General features: G+C 40.7%; 1 long non-coding RNA gene across 1 annotated transcript in view; it reads left to right on the top strand.

Moving 5' to 3' along the window:
• Positions 1 to 20,935, top strand: part of LOC142044276 (uncharacterized) — a 35,155-nt gene extending 14,220 nt beyond the window's left edge. The window contains exons 2-3 of the long non-coding RNA XR_012654288.1: positions 16,107 to 16,286; positions 19,466 to 20,935. This is a non-coding gene — a long non-coding RNA (uncharacterized LOC142044276). The remainder of the gene's footprint in view (positions 1 to 16,106; positions 16,287 to 19,465) is intronic.
• The last annotated feature ends 602 nt before the right edge of the window (positions 20,936 to 21,537 follow it).

A 21,537-nucleotide genomic window follows, 5' to 3' on the forward strand; every position in this document is an offset into this window, starting at 1 on the left:
CGCAGAGGCAAGGGTCAGCAGTGGGAAAGGCTGTGTGATACGTTTTTAGGCACCCGGGTTGAGACCAAGGCTTTGATGTGTGCAGGTGAACGTGCTGCTGCTGTTTATGATTGAAAACTTCAGTGACATCTTTGGGGAGGAGATGGATGGCCGCTCCTGTCCGTCAGCCAGGGAGTCACCAGCACCCACGGACGGAGCCACAGGTATGAGGAGGAACTGAGGGCTGTCACATGGTGGGGACTTGTGTTCCTGTTCCCTACTGTGCTCCTGGTGGACACCTGTGCAAATGGAGGGAGCTGCGAGCACTCAAGACTTGACAGCAGTGCTTTCCTATTGTTAGGCTTCCCACGTGACCAGAGTGATGGTATTCATACAGTAAACATCACTGCTGACGTTCAGCATCTGCCCTTCTACGTGCACTTGCATCAGGGAGATGCTTTGCGAATGCTGCTCCTACCTCAGCATCATTTCTAGCAGGGCTGGGCATTGAGTTCTGTCTTTTAAGCCCTGCTTCTCCCATCACCTCTGTTTGGACACTGTCTATCGGGGCAGGAACACTTTGCTCTGCAAGATGAGCTGAAGCTCTGAGTTCAGAAACCTGCTGACAGAGATGTCCTTTTGCAAATCGTTTCCATTCAATGGAGGAGACGTGACAGAAAACAGGGCATCAGAGGGCCAAGAAGACAGCTGGTGTAAGGCTTTGGCTGGGTTTTGCTTTACCTGTTGTCCACTTCCAAGAAGTTACATTGCTGCACGTGCTTTTGCTTTCCAGAGCTGCCTTTGGAAGACCAAAGTGGCCCTGCAGGTGAAGCAGACGCAGAGGACCAGTCAAAAGCCTTCCTGGACACACCACCGTCTCTGCTTGTCCTCCCCAAAGAAGCAGGTGTAGATATGGCAGTGGAATCGGAAACAGGAGAGGTATGTCGGGTCGACAAACGCTGTGACGTTTCTCATGTATGAGAGTAGTTTCTGACAGGTCCAAGTAGCTGCTGTGCCTCTTCCAGGCATTAGATCCCTTGGGGGGTGGTGGGCGTTTTTTTCACTCTAGAACGATACATAAGAAAAACCAGAAAGGTTGTTTCAAATCTGCATTAGGCATGTACTTAATCAAACTAAATACCTACTAGAAGACAAATACAAAAAGGCAGATTTCAAAAGAAAAGGCTCCCACCTCAGAAGTTGGTATTGCTGCCAAATGAATAGCAGCAGAACTACGTCTCGGGAGGGCAGAAGAAACCCCAGCAGAAAGAAATTGGCAAGCCTTTTCTTGCTCTCCTTTCCCAGCATTTCTCTGAGCTCTATCCTACCCTCAGAGGCCCCTCAGTCTGTGGTGCCCCAACCTGCAAGGAGCAGCCCGTCAGCTCCTTCTGCACATCAGGATGCCAGGGCTCGAATGTGCGGTGGCTGCTGCAGCCCCTGTGAGCCCCGAGCGGGATTGCAGGCTCCCAGCTGAATGGCCCTCACAAATTAACTGTGTCATACACCCGTGTGAAAACTGTGTTTGAAAGCAAGCTTTGAAGAAAGGACGTCATTCTTGCTACAGTCTAAAATACTCTGAAAGGGACAGCAAGGTCGTCAGTCTGCAGCTCTGTGAAAATTAAGGCTAAGTGCCGTGCAGGTTTGCCATCGCGCTTTGTGAGACAATCCTGTATGTTAGAATTTGCTCAGCTGAGCAGCCATGGGTGTAGTTGTCAACTTCAGAGGAGTTTGGCTAAGATCCTACTTCATCAGAGCTTCATGAAGTCTATTTTGGGACAGGGGACTGTGCAAAATGTGGATAATGCAAACCAACCAAAGGGATCTTATTTTAAGAGCTAAGTTAGCAATTTGGAAAAAAGTACCTTACTACTCCAGGCGTCTTGCTACCTGTTAAGTTCAACATTTCTGGTTCAGGTGCCTGTACCTTTGCCTCCAATAACCCCAGAGAGCACAGCAGAATTCCTGGTATGTCCAGAAGAACTGAAAAGTGTTTCAGAGGAAGAAAGGTAAAATGAGCTTTCTTTGGTTAAAGTAAGAACTGACTCCAGTGGATCGTGGCTTTACCTATCTAATCGCACTGTGGAATATAAAGGCTTGCAGGGTCTTCCAAGGAAAATGAAAACCGAAGAAACAGAAAGAGAAAACAGGCCTGTGGAGAGGAGAGTGAAAGCATACCAGAAGAGAAAAGGAGGAGGAGAGAAAAAGAGCTTTTGGTTATCAACAACTGAAAAAATCCAGGAAGGTCAAGAATCCTAGGTGTTTGTTTGACCCTTCTGTCCATCTTTCAAAACTCTGAAGACTGGTCTAAGTATATGAACTATTTCTATGATACACAAAGATGGCCCCAGAAAGGAAGCATGCACCTGCCTTCTGGAAAAAAAGTATGTCAGGAGGAGAATGCCGTTCCCAATTTTGCAGTTTTTGTTTTGTATTTATTGAAGTTCTGTTTGCTCAAGGGTAAGCGCACACCCTGGCAAGGTCATGAAAGTCCCAATTCTGAGCTATTTAACCTGCTACCTAAATAAAGACGCAAATGAAGTCTCACTTTTTTGTCTGTGTCAGTTGGCAATCCTCACACTGCCTTGTATTATCTGAATCCCAAATACACAGCAAGGATTTGTTCCAAGTCACTTTAGACTCTAAGATATTGGCACTTTTTTAAAAGGCCAAATTTCACCTGAGGTAAGTTAGAAGGGAAAAAAAATTCAAAAAAGAGAAGAAAAATACATCTGGTCACTATACAGAAGGGCTCTAGTCTGGTGCCTTCACATTTTTTTCCATGCACAGCCCACTAGATAGCAAAGCCGTCTGGGATGTCTTAGGTGCAAACTGGGAAAACCAGACAGCTCAGCATGGTGTTTTGCAGAAAGAGTGACTGAAGTCCTGGAAGCAACACAATACCAGGCAGCTATGTTGCTCTGCCCAAGGGAGCGTGTTTTGCCTGCAAACTTGGGTTGCTTGGAAGGGACAAGGAGGGATGATGCTGTGCAGAGTTTGGAAATAACTATATCGTAGCTATCCAGGGGCTCCCTGTCGAGCCCTGTTGCGTAGCAAAGGGGCTCTGTAAACCTCTGTAAACTTACAGGTCTCTAAATAGGCTATTACCCACGTTGGTAAGGCGCCAAAGCAATCTCATAGTCAATGCCAGTGCTAGTTCTCTCCTCTGGGCTATAAACAATTCCTTCACAACTGTATTTCCTGAAGAAAGGGGAGCAAAATCATGCCTATTCTTGCCTTTATGGTTTTGTCAGTGCTTTCTGACTCTATCATTGTAGGTGCTGATATTCTGTTACTGATTGGATTTCCTGGCTGAGCCACTGGGCCTCCTGGGATCCTGCAGTTGATGTCCACAACAAAATTATATTTTTTATTCTTATGACTGTGTCTGCCGTATGATATTCTGGAATAGGTAGATTTTGTTTTGTGATGAATCCTAGTGGAGGAGTTTGGGATCATCCATCGTCCCAGAATCCCTCCTGGCAGGCATCAGGGATGTGTTCAGAGGCTTTATGAGTAAAACTAAAGCACTGAATCACAGAGAATAGTTGAGGTTGGAAGGCACCTCTGGAGCTCACCTAGTCCAAACCCCCTGCTCAAGCAGGACCACCTAGAGCTGCTTGCCCAGGACCATGTCCAGATGTTTTCTGAATACCTCCAGGGAGGGAGACTCCACAACCTCTCTGGGCACCCTGTAAAAAAAAGTGTTTCCTAATGGTCAGAGGGAACCTCCTGTGTTTCAGTTTGTGCATCTTGCCCCATCACTGGGCACCAACAGAAAGAGTTTGGCTCTGTCTTCTTTACACCCTCCTTTCAGGTATTTACACACATGGATAAGCTCCACCCTGAGCCTTCTCTTCTCCGGGCTAAACAGTCCCAGCCCTCTCAGCCTTTCTTCACACGAGAGATGCTCCAGTCTCTTCATCATCTCAGTGGCCCTTAGGAGGTGATCCTTTCATACTAAGAAGCTTTCTCGGCCTCCTCTACCCTCCAGGGCTTTCACCCTTTAAATCCTCAAAATATTTGAATATTCAAAAGAGGCTTTTAAATCGCCTGGAAATTATCTCTAACTAAAGGAGAGTGTCAACAACAAATCAAAAAGCTAGACAAGCAGATGACTCAAATGGGTACAAAATGTTCTCTCTGGTCTATCTTTTTACTGCATTAAGAACAAACTTGCAAATTTAAACCCCTCATGACTGAGGCAATATTCCTGTTTCAGATTTTTTTTTACTCAAAGCATTTACAAATTCTTCAAGGATATTACATGTAAGTCTAGAAAGGTAGGCATCATGCTACTATTTCACTACTTGATGGTAATAAATATAAGACATCATATTTTCCAGGGATGTAAGCTTATTTGTATTAGTAAGAAAAGGGAGAAATTCAATGTATTTTCTCCCTGGTACCTCCACTAACATTCCTGCATCTTTCCAAATAACTCCATACCAGTATGCTATATAGGAGAATCACTGATGGGGACTTTGTCATGTCAAGGTACAGGGGTTGGTTTTTTTCTGCTGACTGTATCTCAGCACCCTCAGGAGACAAAGGACTGCATCACGTAAGCCTGAAGCAAACACGATACTGAAACATCTATCTTGTGACTCAAATGGGAACACAGTGGCATATTTTGACTATTCTTAATTTACAAGAGGGTATCATTTTTACACACTAAAGATATCAAAGAGAGAATACAGAATGCAATAACAGGAAAGAAATAACAGGAAGAAACTAATAATGATAGTAATAATAATAACAATAATAGGATTGGAATATACAAGACAAGTGATGCACAATGCCATCGCTCACCACTTGCTGACTGATGCCCAGTTAGTTCCTGAGCTGTGATCCACCCCCAGCCAATTCCCCCCAGTTTATATACTGGGCATGACGTCACGTGGTAGGGAATACCCCCTCGGCCAGTTGGGGTCAGCAGTCCCAGCTGTGTCCCCTCCCAACTTCTTGTCCCCCTCCAGCCTTCTTGCTGGCTGGCCAGGAGAAAGAGAAAAATCTTTGACTCAGTCTAAACACTACTTAGCAACAACTAACAACATAAGTGTGTTATCAACATTATTCTCATACTAAATCCAAAACGTAACACTATACACCGGGGGGTATACGCTGGGGGGGTGCCCTGGGCTTTCCGGGGGGGAAGTGGCAGAGTGTCGGGTTCTGAGTGGTGAGCAGTTGCACTGTGCATCACTCCTTTTGTATATTTTTTTATCACTACTGTTGTTGTTGTTGTAACTTTTCTTTTTGTGTTGTCCCAGTAAATTGTCCTTATCTCAACCCACAAGGTTCCATTTTGGGGGGGCCACCACCCCAGCCCACTCCCCATTTGTATACTGGGCATGATATCACATAGTATGGAATAGCTCCTTGGTTAGTTCAGGTTAGCTGTCCTGGCTGTGCCCCATCCAGGTTCCTGTGAAAATTAACTCTATCCCAGCTGAACCCAGGACAAAGATCATATGCGCCTGTATTTTTTTATGATTCAGCACTCCTCAGAGCTGAAATTAATCTCCTACTGCACAGCATTAAACCACCCAAAACAGCAGAAGGTGCGGTATTGCACGTCAGAATACTGCTAAAACTACGATTCAGAGGACGGCCTTAAGCAAGTCTGACTTGGAGAGATTCTACGTACTCCAACATGCTACTGTGAAAAAATTTAACACATATGAATACTTTGGGGTTTGTTTGGGTTTGCGGTTGTTTTGTTTTGTTTTAAATAAAAACAACAAGCAGCATCATGTTGGCAAAATCAACTCCTCATGGACTGTTCTGGATGGTTTGCTATTTACGCTGCATCAGTCCTTTGCCTTAACTCACATGTTATTATTCACATACTAAGGCTACAGTGCAATAAAACATGCGAAAAATACTATGAACAACTTTAAAATAATTTCAAGCTACAGCTAAAGGAATCTGCACGAGATGATGACAATTACCCAAACCCCTCCAAATATTATGGGACAATAGAGAAAATACATTTCTTCTGGGAAACTAACATAACATGCAAGGAAGAAATACAGCAACAAATATGGATAATATAAATACTTTAAAAGAAAAGCTATTAACCCTCCCCTGTAATTATTACTTAGAAGAAGAAAGTGCTAATTTAAAACTGAAGAAAAAACATGTTTCTGTAGCATTTACAGTGAACACACATTTCCAGTATAGATATAATTTGAGAAATTTATTTCATGGTATTAAGATTAAAGTAGGTTTATATTATCATATATTATTATTATTCTTTTCAGAATATTTTCAGCAAACTTCTCGTACTCTAGCAATAAGCAGGGATTTCTTAAAATTAACAGCAAAATTTAAAATATTCATGATTTCAACTTTGATTCTGGGCACAGGCTTATAGAACGTTTTAATAACTACCATAAAACAACTATTGTTTGGTTTATACAGTGTAATCCATTACTTAGCAACATTTATCACATCTACATCTAACAACTTTCTTTCCTACATAGAAAAACTAGTGAACTGTGGCCACTTCAATTTTATAAATTGGAACACAGCCAGAGTGCCGCAGTTCTGAAAGTTACATTATGGAAAGTGATAATCACTGAATGGTAAAGCTTCTGGTAAGAAAATTGTATTAAAAATACATAATCCACTGGACTATGAAATTTTCATATGGTTATCACATTTAGGGCTCCAAATTTTCAGGAAAGAGGAGGAAGAGAAAAAAAGAAAAAGCATACTTTTATTTGGAAATGACAACTTTTTCTTTGGGTCAGATTTGAGTAAGAATTTTTTCTTATGACAGAATCATATTATGAAAATAGGTATAAATACGTAATTTTTTGCCTTGGATTAGAAAATGTCTAAGAGATAAAACTCTTTTTCTTTTTTTTTTTTTTTAATTATAAAAATGAGGATCTGGATAGTGATATGAAGCTGGAGCCTGAAGTTTAAGTGCATTCCTGCAGCCCACAAAGGAGAAGAGAGAAAATGCTGAATCTTGGATTAGGCAATGGTTTGTCCAAAAGGCAATGGATCAGGGAAATAATAGTAATAATTTTGGTGACCATCATAACATGACAATTAACCTGCATGATTTTTTTATGATGGAGGTTGAGTTTATGCACTATTAGAGGACATAAAACCATACACCATATTTTTACAGTTGGGTAAACAAAAGAAGTTTAATCCTCCAAAAACTTAGAAGGACGTAGAAGAGGACAGAGACTGAGCCTGACTCTCTTCAACTGAGCCAACAGTTGCTATTAGGGCACTCATTAAAAATATGGAAGATTCATTCTGGCACCACATCAAATGTTACAAAGATGTAAATCTGTCTCTCAAACACTGTGCTGTTTTTCCATGAAAACATTTGAATGTTATCAGATCTGAAGTGGACTCAGATGTCCAAACCTCCCTATTTCTTGCAAAATGGAATTTCTGGGTTTTGGCTATTACTACTGATTGCACGAATTCCATTGACAATTTTGACAGAACTGACAGTCTTGAGAAACATTTCTATTGTGTACAAAGAGCATCTTCAAAGGGAAAATTACTCCACCAGACACGATTAATTTGCTTTAACATTATTCTCATACACTCTACTTTGTTTTTAACAAGAAAGCACAAGATACTTGATTCTGTTGTTAGAAGTAGCAGTAATTTCATTTCAAAACAAAGATCAATGTATTTAAATTTCTGCACAATTCATTCTAAACTAAGAATATTTATCTTGGCAAAATTGCCTCATAAAGAAAGGCACACTGTAATTTAACTGCCTCGGATCAAATGAAGCTAGTGACAACACCATTCTTATTATAGTATGTTCCCATTTTATCTTAATCTGTTTCTAAGTAGGGACGAATTTATTAACCTCATCCAAATATTTCTCACTTCCAAGACATGACCATGCCTTAGTGTCAATTGAGAATGAAGCCAAATTTCCATACTTTTACCAAAGCTTTTAAAGCATCATGCCATAGCATATGTGCAGGTGCAGATTTGATACAGAATCCCATTTGCCACAGTTTTCTTAAACATAATCCTTAGTATTCAAGAGCTGCAAAAGTTGGATCATTCTCTAGTAGATTGTTTTTAATTCCTTGGCACAGCAGTGCAAAATATTGTGAATTTAAATACATTTCTATAGAGACATTCAGGTCATGTCAATTTTAATCACCACAGTTTCTAGTTACTATTAAAATCTCTATTATATCTGTATTTTTCTTCTTATTGGTATTTCAAGCTAAAAGCAATTTATACTTCATTATTCTTAGACTCCTCAGGGCATATTTGGAAGATGTAGCATTCCATAGAAATGTTTTACATGCATCATACAAAAATTTAAGTAAAGCATCTAATTTCACACTGAGTCACTGAATATAGGGTACAGGCATTCGACAACAGGGTCTTTACTTCCAGGTTACGAGTTTGAATTCAACGTGGGGCAGAAAAGATAAAGATATCACCAGGTGCTAAACTGTCCATGACTTGTATTAAATGAAGTTCACAGCTTTTAGAGTCAGTGGGGACTATTACGATTCTCAGGTCTGGCTCCAGATCCAGCACCGGCCACAAAGCTTTACAGAGCAATTTCTGCATAAAACCTACAAATTGTATGAGGTAAAAAAATTCATTTGGAAAGGCATTCTTCTTGGTTTACACTTCATCTGATGAAAAATGTACTCCACTGCAATGTCCCCTTCACTATCAAAAACGTGTCAGTGCCCATTTAGGTAACAGAATGTTACAAAACACATTAAAAAAAAGAAGAAAGCCTTTCAGCAGAGATAGCAACGTAATGGAATGTACTTGCCCTACGCAGATGGAGTAGTGCTCACAGAAAAAAAGTACTATTTGCGAATAAAACAGGATAAGAGAAGGAGAAAAGTACACAAGCAAAGGGGTCTGGAACCAAGTAAGTTGCAGAGAACCAGCTTCTTGGGCTTTATACACTTGTGGTAGACCTACCTCTTCCTGCCACATCTTATTAAAGAGAATATATTTATTTTGCTTTTCCGTTCAGCATTTGTTGTTGATTTTCTTTTCTTGTTACAGACAAACCATTGTATATTTTGCTAATGAAATATATTTCAAGTTGTATAGTTGAATCCCAGCCTATTAATCAACAATGTAGAAAGCTATCTTTTGACTGCCAAATAGAGCACAAACTGCTCGAAGTGTTTTATTTTAATGCTCTATAAGTAGTGGCTAATACTTCAGCTATATAAAATGAGCTATTGATATTTCAGTGCATTCCTATTTGGAGTGCAGAAAGCTTCGGATTTTTTCATTTGTATGTAATTAGGCTCTAAATTTTAATTATTTGCTCTACAAAGAAGGTAGAGAGTAGAGATACAAACATAAACTTTCTCCTGTATCCTTGTCATTTAATTACCATCATTTCACAGTCTAAAATACAAAGCTTTTCTCAACCACCTAATGAATGAGGTTCTTGTGTAATTGAATGCAGGGATATGACTGAAGAGCAGTAACTTCTGTGTCATTTAAAAATATTAGTGGAAAACAAAGTATGTGAGCTTTACGGAATAGGCAACACTAGTGAGCAGTATATTTAGAATATCTTTCCTCTCAGGACCAGGAAAAACAAAAAAAATGTTTTTACTCAGTAGATATGACATATGCTTATATCTGTAACACTTACTTGTTCACCCTACTGAATAAAGCTGTAAAAGTGCTTTTCTAGGTTTTCAAAGTTTTTGAAGTGCTTAATTCCAGCACCGGTAGAAGAGAGTAAAAAAGATTCCATCCTTCTTTGTGCACTATGATTTTGATTGATCACTTGCCAGTAAATTAACACTATACAAACCAGTGGACAGTAAAGGAATTGCATACATGGCGTTGAATGTACACTTTGAAAATGGTATTTTTCTTCTCCCCAACATTCTGAATGCTAATATATAGAAAATAAAATCTTAGCCTAAAGCTCCAGCCTCAGGCTGTGTCTTCAGAGACAATGATTACAATCTCTCTGTAAACTGAAAAATTTCAAATACAATTTTGAAGAAGAACAGAGAGACAGGAGAAGCTCAGTTTAAAGCTTCAAAGAATTTCTTGTTCAGTTAACTTACTTTTAACATATTTATTACTTTGGGGAGGAATTCATCTGCTGGATTTCAAATTTTCAAGCAGGATTTCCTACCTTTCTACATGATTTCCATTTTTTTCTCTCTACTAAGGGATTAAAACAAACCACTGCGGGGGTTTTTCCAATGGATTTTAGACTTAACTTTATTGCAAACAAATGTTACCAGTTATCCTCTCTATCCAGCTGGTTGGTTTTCTTCTTCTAGATTCCTAATATGCAGTCTCACAAACAAAAAAACCAAGATCCTTACTTGCTCCGCCCTAACTCTTACTATATGCTGCTGGTGCATCTGAATGAAAATATTTCACTGTATGAAAAACATATTTTTGACAAGCCAACAGCAATTTTTAAAAAAATTATAAATTCTCAGAATAGTAATTTATCCCACAGTTTGGATTTAAAAAATTGAAAAAGATCTCATCTGATGAGGTATTCATTTTAAGCTCACAACTCATGTATCAAATCAGTTTTCATAAATCTGAAAAAAAAAATAAAAATCATCTCTTTGCTGAAAAAAAAATGATAGACTTCAGCTAAAAGAGTTTTTCAGAAAGTCATGTGTGTCTGTAAAGAGATGCTTACAATAAAAGTGCCTCTTAGCTACAGTGGTCTTGTGTACTTAAGCACATCTCCTTTGATTTGCAGCCAATATCCTGATATCAAACCAATTGTCCTTCTATGTTTTTCTTCTACTAAACTGTTGTTTGTTTTTTTTGATGACTGTAAGTAGTAGTGCACGTGACAGAGCTGATAAGGAATCCAAATTTCTGCCAGCCTGTGTCTACATCCTGTTTAAATAACCCCCTGTTAACTCCTATGGAAGCTGACGCAGCTGCAAGGAAGATACTATATAGTTCATTATGCCTTAAAAGACCTCGTCTGACTTGATCAGCTCATCCTAGTAGTACTTCTGGTAGTACTTCTGAAAAATAGCTTTATGGATAAGGACTTCAAAGTCAAGTTCTCAGGAACGTTTTTATTTCAGGAACCTTAACGAAGCATCACAGCTACAGCAGTTTGCATGTTTCTGTTCTATCATTTCATTTTCCCATACTTGATGACTGACCACTTGAACAACCACAGTGCATTTAAAATTCATAAATGTATGTTAACATAATACTAGGGATGAAGTTCTTTTGCATGACATTGAGGGCAGAAGACAGGAGCAGAAAAGGGCTTCACAGTTACGAGAAGAACAAGATTTGGATTAGAAGCAACTCAAGCAACCTGTTAACTCTTGAAGCACAATTTTTGTGAATTTCCCTTGTCATCACTTCAGAAACACTCTCTAAATTATGAGCACGTGCATGGTTTTGCATTCCCACTTTCTATTACCCATTGATATCAGAAGCTGAATTAAGTCTGACACTTTAACACTAATGGAAGGGATTACCCCATTGCATTTTGTCTTATCTTAATTTTCTTCTGTTTAACTTCAGAGTTAGCTATTCATTTTGCTTTGGTATTATTGTTTCTGGTTTTTGTTGTCTTGTTTACCACTTCCTTTAACTTTGAATTCCCCCTAGGGGTTGATTAGCAATGTGCAATTTAATGGGGAAAATGACTACTTCCTTGCCTTGCAAGATTTAGAAATGGCAATTATAAAAAGTTCCCATTCCAGCTTTTGCTCTGAAACCAAGTCTTTGAAACAAAACTCATACTGCCTATCTTCAGCAATATTGTTTTGTGAGCTCTTCAGCAAGCCATTTCTTATAAAATTCACAGTAAGGACGACATTTTTTGCTTTGTGTCCATACAGGGACACAAATTTGCTTTTCAACTCTCAAAAATTCCACATCTTTACAGATTTTAGACTAATTTCAGGCTGCCTGACTGCCACAGTTTGTGTGCTGCCTGATTTGTTACGTTTGCTGCCAAATCCCCTGTTCAACTACGCTTATACGTCCCAGTAGCATTCTTCATGAGGACACATTGCAGGAGACGAGAAACTTTATTCCTTGCATTACCTCAATTACACATGTCCATCCTTAGGTTCTTTACAATCATATAGTATCTGCAGATATACTGATGATCTGCGTACTGGTATATGCAATGTACATTGTTTCTTTTTATAGCATTAATGATACTCAGCTTATCAGATGGAGAACATTTTCCTACTATGATGACATTTTTTAGTGCATCATAATACTTGTGTGTATCTTTCCACTCTCTTCTAAATATCTCTATGTTTTTTGTTTGAATTTCCTGGTATTTTCACATTTCCTTGAGCTTGTTTGCAGTCATGGTTTGAGACTCTCGAGTTTTAAAAAAACATGAGATCTTGTAATATCTTTCAGGCTCTTGAACAGGAGCCGGATCTCAGGGAGCAGGAATGGATGGACTCTCCAAGGAGATGTGGAAGGTTCATCTGCAATAGTTTGGGAACTCCAATAGGACCCAAAGGGATACTGTAAGGATAGTAAGGATTCTAACTTTGTATGTTCACTCTCGAGATCTCCATATGACCTAAATGGACCTAAATTTCAAAACAACTTCTACTATATGAAAATGTTAATACGAGAATGCTCTCAGGGAAGGATCTCCAGTCAGTGAATGTACTGTTGAGATAAAGAACACCATCTGGACTAAAGAGCAACCTGTGAGAGATACTAGGCCACTAGATAGTCTCAACTAACTAAACGGACAAGAGTAATGTCCTGTATGTATCACACAGCTACCACACTCAAAAAGCCCCACAGATAGACTGTATCACTTCCAGATAAATCCCTGATGCTTTTGAGATTGACACTGGTCTAGAGAAGGAAAAGAGTAAATAAAATGGGCTAGGGACTAATCTCTGGTTCGCAGGTTGGCAACACAGCAGTTTTTACTCACTTGCCAGAATTTTTTTTGTCCTCAAAATAGTGCAGTAACATCTAAAGTGCCTATTGGGAACAGATCCTAGCATATGCTGTTGACTCAAGCCACTCCTGAGAACTGTCTGGGAGATTACTAGGTTGGAGCAGATCAAAACTATGCCAGAGTATGCTAGCAATAAAAACGCATGGATGACTTCTCAGCAGTGCTCGAGCCCTTGCCATTCACTGTTTCACTCACTTGTAAATACACAAGCTAGGTGACCAAGACTAATGCACTGAAGTTGTCTTACTGAAAACAGCAGTACCAAAACTGTCACTGCTTTTCTAACATACAGCATGATTTCTGTATGCCTGCTATGATGCATGTGCTTATACAAGACTCAGCAGGACTCAGTTGCAGTATCGAAGTCAGACTGAGGAGTCTTTAGAAAAGTATTTCTTGGCACAAATTTCACCTCTTTTTGTATAAGCACTAGCTGGGGTCCCAATTTTCACATGTCAAGACAAGTGCTACTTTTCATATGAAGATTTAAGTCATACAGCCTTATGCAGATCTGGCAAGAAACTATAAATGTAAAGACACAAGAACTGATGAAGCTGAGGTTGACAGGGAACATCCTAGCTAGAATATTATCCAGGGAACTGCTGAAGCTGCCGATCTCTGTCATCTTTTCAAAGTCACATGTAGCACAAAAGAGGGCCTTCTTCAGAAATTAATGGCTCCATAGATAAAACAATGGATTAGATCAGTTTCTCAGGAACTCTTTAAGTTCTCTGTCCTCTGCTCTGATAGGTGTTGATTCAAGATCTCTCTGTACTCAGAAGCTCTACAGTTGGATATCCTGGCAGGAGCAGTGGGGGACAGCAGCCAGGCAGACCAACACCTACTCCTTGTTCTCTCCGTTAAGTCGATAAACCTGAAGGAGCATAAAAGTGACTCCTCTGAGAGCAAAACCAGAATGGGATGAAGGGGCTTGAGATTTTTAGAACTGGTCTCCCATATATCAGAACGGTGTAGCAGGAAACACTTTCTTTTGATCCCAATTCACAGTTCCTCCATAGCCAGAAGAAATTTCATTACAGGAATTTTCAAACCACTAAACTGGCAAAAAGGCATACAAGCCTTTTTATACCTCTGCTCCTTTTATACTTGTTCCATAAAACCATTTCCCACTCTCCAGCTCACGATCTCTCTAAGCAGGAAAGTCCTATCTGCCACACACTTGTCATAACCTAGGTAGGATATGACAAAGTTTCAAATACATCAGTATTTATAAAATTAGAAATGTCAAACTGCAGAAAAGAAAAATAAAAAGGAAAAAAAGGGTGGTGGGGTAAAAATCAGTTTCTACCTTGACTGTTAGGCTCTTAAGCTGCCAGTATTTAACATTAATGTTTCTACTTCAGGCTCATGATTGCTACAGTTCTGCCATTTGTGGATATCAGTGTGAGATTATCTGCCTTTCACCAGCTCAGGCAATCCACTTCTTGATGGATATGATTTTATTTTACCTTTTAATGTTTAAAATGGTGAGAATCCAGCCCTCCAAGCTATCATTACGCTTCTCTTGATTTAAATACAAGAAGTTAGCTCCACGGGTACATTCATCCACAGGAACGTTAGCACTTCCAACTTCATAGACAACCATAAATTATTTCTGTCAACAGCAAATTACTAAACATAGTACAACACTCTATGAAAGACAAAAAGAATGCATGTCGCGGTAGAGACGGACACGACAAGTAATAGATCATGCAAAATGGCTACTTTATTGTTCTAACACACCTTTTTATACCCTTCTTTTGAGTATGTGTTAGTATATGATTGGTTTGGTTAGTAACTAACAACTCATGATTGGTGAGTTCGTTAGGACGGTTCTTCTTATCACTATCTTGTTTTTGTACTGGTCTTCTCGGATCTTTCCAGACTCTCAAGGATACACTACAAGCTGCTCAAGGTCGCACTGTTCTCGAACTGTCAGGAATTCCGTAGGCTCGTTGCATCCCCCGACAAATGCACACAATCAGCATTTCCCTTTATGACTATGAAAAGCTCTAACAGCAGATAAGCCTGAACTAAACATCAATCAAATCTGGACCCCAAACAGGGTACGGCTTATGATATGTCACACATCTGGACTCGACTATCGAAAGCAATCATGCACTTAGGAAATTTGAGGCTGTTATGCAGAGGTTTAACTAGAGTCTTGGCAACTCAATTTGGGACATGAAAGGTATTTGCACTACAGTACCAGGTGCAGTAAAGGAAACTGGTCTTGCAGTTCGATTCCAACACCGCATCCGCAAACAAAACAAGGCAGCTACGTGTGAGGAACGTGGATGGAAATCTCACCTGCCATCCTGAAGTTACGCTGTGGCATTTCGTCACTTCTTGTCACTTTCCTCGGGCTTGGTAAAGCCTTTGCAGAGTCTGAAGCAAAGGCCCATAGCTTCTTCCCGTTTGTAACAGTGGATGCCTGGGTTTCGGCAGGTTGGTTTGCTGTGGGGCACCACTTGTACCCTCGATTTGCCTTCACACATGCGTCCTTGTACTAAAAAAGGAAAATTGCCAGTCATGACGTTATACTATCCACAGGGCAATAGAGTGCACTGCTTGTAAGAGCATTTAATACAGCAAATAATCCTTAAATATCTTGATTTTTTTGACAGTTTAGTCACGTGCTTAGAGTCTGACCGCCAACACAATCTAACAAGAAGAACTATTAAGATAAGTAGAGCTGCATTTAAAAAAGTGGGGGTTCTCTTTCCTCTCCTGAGGGTTTATCACCCAGAGCAGGCTGAAGTTCTGATCCTGCAAACTGCTCCCCAGTGCTTGAATGCTCACTCTGGGAAACAAATTCTTTGGCAGGTCCAATCTTTGTTTACTTTCTAGTTTGAATGAAATGAAAGCAGACGTTTAGCAATAAATGCAGCATGATGCTCCCTTACCTCATACTCCTTTTCCTCTAATAGATCTGTACCTTAGACTAGTTGAGGATATTCTTTCCCAAAGCAGGCACTGAAAACCACTTAACCGTTTAACTGTGAAACACGTTACCACATCAGGTGCGTGCCGTTGGTGGAGCGGAGACTCCCCGGCCACCCAGCGCTGTTTTGCCTGCTTGTTACTTGCTACAATAAACCTTGATTGGATTATCCCCGGGCTGGCGTACAAATTTTCATCATAACTTATAACAATTTGGTGCCGTGACTCGGATAAGGTTAACTTGGTTTGGAATCTAAACTCTGGGGAGGCGCCCCATCCTTGGATGGCCCCGGAGTGGACGATATCCTTTCCAAGACCCTTACCTCCGAACTCTAAATTTGGCAAGCAGGCAAAAGAACACTGCAGTACCCCATAATTTTCGTGCACGAGGATCCGGACGAAGACTCCAGGTTAAGTGAGTATTGAAAGCGTTTCCCGTTCAGTCGGGGTGGGTTTCCCAAAGTGTGCATAAACGAGACGCTCCCGAGAGGAGCAAAGTGAGTGCGGACCCTCTTGTAGTGCGGTTCTCATTTCCCACGAGGGCATGAGCCACGAACGAGGGGCACGTGTGTGTGTGTGAGAGAGAGGCACTTCGGAAGATGGGGCAGAAGAAAAGCAAGCCTTCTGACTCCATGGTGGGTTCCCCGGGGTGTAGGTCGCCTGGGAAGAGGGATGACTCCATAGGGAATCCTAAGGTCAGTCTCCCTATGATACCGCCAGATAGTCCTTTAGGGTAATGATTGCCCATTGGGATGACTGGCTGCCCAGACAGGGCAGAGAGAAAATGATATATTAATGCATACAGGGGTGGGGTGGTAAACAAATTAGAGGAGATCAGGTATTTCGGCCTGTTTTGGGGACGTTTGACGATTGGATATGTCAAGCCTTAAACATATATGTAAATTCTAAGGAACCCTTGAGTTTAGAAGAGAGTGAATATGCTCATTTATGGATAAAATTAGATACCCAAATCCATGTATTTGCTCTAAGTGAAAAGAACCATAAAAAAAAAAAAAGAACTAAAACCCCCGAAGAACTTCCCACACCTCCTCCCCCTTATGTTCCCCCTACACTCGCACCTGACCCAACCCCCCCCTTCCTCCTCTTCCCCGACAGCCCCAGCCCCAGACTTAGACCCTCCGAGTTCCCCTGAGGAGAACAGGGGAATAACGAGGAGTCAGACCAGAAAGAAAAGCAGTTAGAAGAAAGATTATACCCCTTGAGAGAAATAGCTATAGGGGGTCCACAGCCTGGCATGGGATTTGTGTCAGTACCTTTGAATTCCGGAGATGTAAGGGAATTCAAGAAGGAGATGGGGAACCTTTTAGAAGGCCCCTTGGGAGTATCCGAAAGGTTGGACCAGTTTTTGGGTCCTAATATATATATACCTGGGAAGAGTTACAGGCAATTTTAAGTATACTATTCACAACAGAGGAAAGGGAAATGATTCGAAGAGCAGGAATGAGAGTTTGGGATCAGCAGCACCAACACGGTCCAGGCGCAGATATTAAATGGCCACTACAGCGGCCAAACTGGGATAACCAAAATGCAGAACATAGAACTCATATGGCAGATCTGCGCATTATAATTGTTCAAGGCATTAAGGAATCTGTTCCTCGAGGACAGAATATTAATAAAGCATTTAGTGAACACCAGAAGAAAGATGAGACCCCCACTAAATGCTTAAAGAAGATTAGGGGAGTCAGGGGATCTATTTGCTGGGGACCCCTAAGAAAACAGAGCCCTTGATAAAATTAAAATTACGTCCCCAGCATCAAGAAGTAGAGTTCCTTGTGGACTCTGGGGCAGAGAGATCTAGTGTCCAGTTAGTGCCCCGAAGATGCACACTGTCCTCGGAGAAATTACAAGTAATAGGAGCAAAAAGGGAACCGTTTCAGGTACCACTAATAAAGGGAGTAAAAATAGAAGCTCCATCTCGACTTGGAATAGGATCCTTTTTGTTGGTACCTGAAGCAGAATCTAATTTACTGGGAAGAGATTTAATGATTGAATTGGAAATTAATTTGGAAATAAAAACCAAAGAAATAGCAGTAAAATTGTGTGTCTTGACAACGGAGGATGAAGCTAAAATTAACCCCGAAGTGTGGTACACTCCAGAGTCAGTAGGACGATTAAACATTGCTCCATTTGAAGTCACTATTAAGAACACGGAAATTCCAATTAGAGTCAAACAATATCCCATGGCACAAGAAGGTAGACATGGATTACAGCCTGTAATCGAAAGGTTGTTACAGCAGGGATTATTAGAACCTTGCATGTCACCACACAATACCCCCATTCTGCCCATAGAGAAGTCAGATGGCTCCTATCGCTTAGTTCAAGATTTAAGGGAAGTAAACAAAAGAACTGTTACCAGGTTTCCAGTCGTAGCTAATCCGTATACGTTGTTGAGCCAACTCTCCCTGGAATTGAAGTGGTACAGTGTTATAGACTTGAAAGATGCCTTCTGGGCTTGCCCCTTGAAGGAGGAATGTAGAAATTATTTTGCCTTTGAATGGGAAGATCCAGAAACCCACCGGAAACAACAATTAAGGTGGACTGTACTTCCACAAGGATTTACAGAATCACCAAATTTGTTTGGGCAAGCTCTGGAACAAGTACTAGAAACTTTTGAATCAACCTCAGAGGTAACTTTAGTGCAGTATGTAGATGATCTGTTGTTAGCTAGGGAAGATCAAGAGACTGTTAGAAATGAGAGCATTAGATTATTGAACTTTTTAAGCCTGAAGGGGTTCAAGGTTTCAAAGTCTAAATTACAGTTTACTGAAGAGGAAGTAAAATACTTAGGACACTGGCTGAGTAAGGGAACTAAGAAATTAGATCCTGAACGAGTGAATGGTATCTTATCCCTCCAGGCACCAACAAGCAAGAGACAGATAAGGCAGTTGTTAGGACTTTTAGGGTACTGTAGACAAGGGATTGAAAATTACAGCAACAAAGTGAAGTTTTTGTATCAGAAATTAGTAGGAGTAAGATTAATAAAACGGACTCAGAAGGATGAACAGAGTCTAGAAAGCCTCAAAGCTGACCTTGTAAATGCTCCGGTATTAAGTTTACCCGATACTAAACGACCGTTTTATTTGTTTGTGAATGCAGAAGGAGGAACAGCCTTTGGGGTATTAACCCAAGAATGGGCTGGAAGAAAGAAACCTGTAGGTTATTTTTCCAAATTATTAGATCCAGTTAGTAGGGGATGGCCTACTTGCCTACAAGCTATAGTAGAAGAAACATTTGACTAAATTAATCATTGAAACTAAAATGAACCGGATAAAATGTTTACCATTAGCACTATTAAATGTAAGGACGCAACCCAGAGCAAACACTGGGATCTCTCCTTTTGAAATGTTATAGGGGATGCCCTATGACCTAGAAATGCCGATTGAACACCCAAAGATAGAAGAAAAATTCTTACAGGAGTATATCATTAAACTCATGAAGAGACGGCAAGAACTAATAAAGAAGGGACTGATAGTGCAGAGGCCACCATTAGATATTGCAATACACAAAATTATGCCTGGAGATAACGTATTGATCAAAACTTGGAAAGAATCATCTCTAACTCCCTGTTGGGAGGGACCGTTTCTTGTTCTGCTTACTACAGATCCTGCAGTCCGGACTGCCAAAAGAGCATGGACTCGTGCAAGCAGAATCAAAAGACCAATGCAGAATTCTCACTGGGAGGCGACCAGAGACCCTGACAGCTTGAAAATTAAGTTCCGAAGAAAAGCGGATGAGTGAGGCTATCTTTTGTAAAGATCCTCACTGTATATGTTATCCCTTTGTATGTTACAGGTGTAAACTCTGTAGAGAAAAGTGGTGCACACATTGCTCCTATGGGTATTCCCCTCTAGTGGTATTTGCCACGAATGTTATTATTACAAACGGGAATTAACTGAGCAAGCATTACGTGTGGGAGTATCAACCGGGAAAATTACAAAGGACTCCAAAGAGTGGTGGGATATTTTTGCTAAAGGCATAAACCCTGAGAGGTGTTGTCTTTACGCCAACGAGCCGTGTTCAACGAAGGCTGAAATACTGCCAATATCTTGCAGACGAACAGTGGTCAGAGTGGGGTGGGGAGCTTAGAAAGTGAAGGATAAAAACTGGGACGCATATAAGTCAAAGCGAATCAAATATAAAGGAGGTTCCCCTGAAGAATACGACTGCTGCCGAGAAGATGGTACACCTCACTGCTCTAAGCAACAGAGTAGGCAGAGAAGAAGGCAGAGACGTACTGCTGTTCGGATTAAAGTTGATGAACCACCTCCAGAGAAGGCTCACGGAGCCTCTTGACTTATTACTCCCAAACAAAACGTCCTCAGAGCTTCCCCGAAGTCTCCCATCTCTCACCAGGGGTAAAGACAAAAACCAAAATGATTATCAACAACCTCGGAATACCTGTCGCAAGGGTAAGGGTACACCACTTTTCTTGAACTTAAGATTAAGCATTTGGATGATAAGACTGTTACTAATGCTGATAGGGATAACCCAGGGTAAAGGGAACCCCCACCAACCTTATAAATGGACGCTCTATAGGTGGGAGGATCAAATGATATTACAGCAAGTAATTGCTACCGGGGCCCCAAGTTTTAATCAATCGTTATGTCAACTCGTACCCAGAGACCCATGTCTACATAACTTAGGCTTTTAGTTTTGTCCTAGTTCTCATAATGTTAATATTAACCTTTGCACCTTGTATATTGAATAGAATTACTGGATTGATAAAAAATCGATTAGAAGCTGTACACCTAATGTTGATAAGAAGACACTATAAGCACCTAGAAGAAGACGAAATTGTTAAAGAAACTCCCCTTCTCTCCCTAGCTCGAGAAGCTCTTGCCCAGTTTGAGGAACAAAATAAGAAAAACAAAAAGGGGGAATTGTAATAAACTTTGCATAACCAATTTGTTCATCAAACCTGTTGATTGTTAAAATATATTGATCTCTACAACTTAGTAACTAAGCTGCTTTTAACTGTAATAACCACAGTAACAAGTGCAGAAACTAGATATTGAGCTAAGTAAGCAGGATGAGCCAGTCTTGATTACCTTATCCTATAGCTCCTCAAGAGCAGTTTTCTGAGAAAATAAGGAACTGGTCCCAGAAACCGGCCAAGGCCGATTCCGTGGCTTGGATAGATAAACTTGAGGGAGTGTCCCCTTGGAACTAATCGTAATACCTCTCGGAACTAATTGTAATACCTCTTGGAATTCATTTTAATGCAAAGCGGGAATAGGTCATGCATATGTATAGGCGTACCTGCAACTCCCATACATATGTAACACTTAACTGTTTAACTGTCAAACACGTGACCACATCAGGTGTGTGCCGTTGGTGGAGCGGAGACTCCCCGGCCACCCAGCGCTGTTTTGCCTGCTTGTTGCTTGCTACAATAAACCTGGATTGGTTTATCCCCGGGCTGGCATACAAATTTTCGTCGTAACTTATAACAAAGACGCAGCGTGCCTTGTGGCAGGATCACCATCGCAAGTGTATCGCTTGCATTCATCTCCATCTTAATCTGCCGGCTGGCACTTGCTCCCTCCAGGCTGTAGCCGGGATAAAAGCGATGCAGTTTACAAGAAGCACAGCACCGTGTGAGCCCGCTGTGTATTTATAAAACCGGCTACAAATACTAAAGCTCT

Source organism: Buteo buteo, chromosome 24, assembly GCF_964188355.1.
Source record: "Buteo buteo chromosome 24, bButBut1.hap1.1, whole genome shotgun sequence".
In the NCBI taxonomy this organism is placed as follows: Eukaryota; Metazoa; Chordata; class Aves; order Accipitriformes; family Accipitridae; genus Buteo; species Buteo buteo.